The sequence below is a fragment of the Pinus tabuliformis genome, chromosome 7 (genome assembly GCF_031772625.1).
Source record: "Pinus tabuliformis cultivar Carrire ecotype Pingquan chromosome 7, CPIR1, whole genome shotgun sequence".
Lineage (NCBI taxonomy): Eukaryota > Viridiplantae > Streptophyta > Pinopsida > Pinales > Pinaceae > Pinus > Pinus tabuliformis.
Window position 1 is genome coordinate 994825578 of NC_142293.1, and position 1034 is coordinate 994826611.

Below are 1034 nucleotides of genomic sequence, written 5' to 3' on the forward strand. Positions count from 1 at the left end.
TGGAGCATTGAGCAGCAATAATTATAGGTTGACAACAAAACCATTTTACTGGCCTGGTTGATATTATGTTGTTAGCTGGTTGTAGCATGCAAGTTACAGCTACATTGGTTGATATTACATTGTTAGCTGGTTGTAGCATGCAAGTTACAGTTACATTGAGCATGCAACAGATCATGGATAACAAAATAGAAGACAGTCAATGAAACTTCGAAGCAACCATACTATCACAACTCACAATGTTGTCTCAAATTAAAACAACATGTTATTTTACTTTCCCACAAATGCAGAGAAGAAATAAATATCTATTTACTACCAGCAGGCATCACTAAACTGAAATCCATTGATTCAAAGATGCATATTAGAAACCTGCCCAATAAACCCATTTCGCATTCTGGTTCCTATTCCCATCTTGACCCTAATTATTGCTAGTACATTACCAATAAATTTTATATGCTAGGAGGGGATTGACCTTTCTTATGACTCAAAACCCTCAAGCCCTTTCTCTTGCCATTCATGTTTTCCATTCTGTTGTCTGTTCCTGGTAACATAAATTGGCCAATGTACCACATATTGAAATTCAAGATAAGTAACTTTAAGCTGCATATCAAAATCTGTTTTAGATGAGTGAACTATGTTAGTGTAAGTGACAAGACATTTTAGAGTTCCTTTTATTAATATACATATAAAACTATTTTGTTTGGAAAGTGTTCCCTTTAAACTTCAATCAATTTGCCCAAATACATTAGTAGTACACATGGCCCATTTACATGTGTTTCGCAACTCTCAAAGACAAATAAGTAATGGCAGAGATTTTATTTTGGCTAGGGTGTATTGATGAGAGGGTATTGTGTGTTCAAAATCACCCAAGACTTGCACCTAGGACAAATTAGTTATGTTTTCCTTCAGGGGTCCATGCTCTAACATGCAAAGGTTGAAGTGCTTGCTAAACTAAGATCCCATTGGCACATTTTGTTAATTCATTTATGAAAATCAAAGCTCTCAATTCCTAAATATGTGTACCTTATCTCAAAATC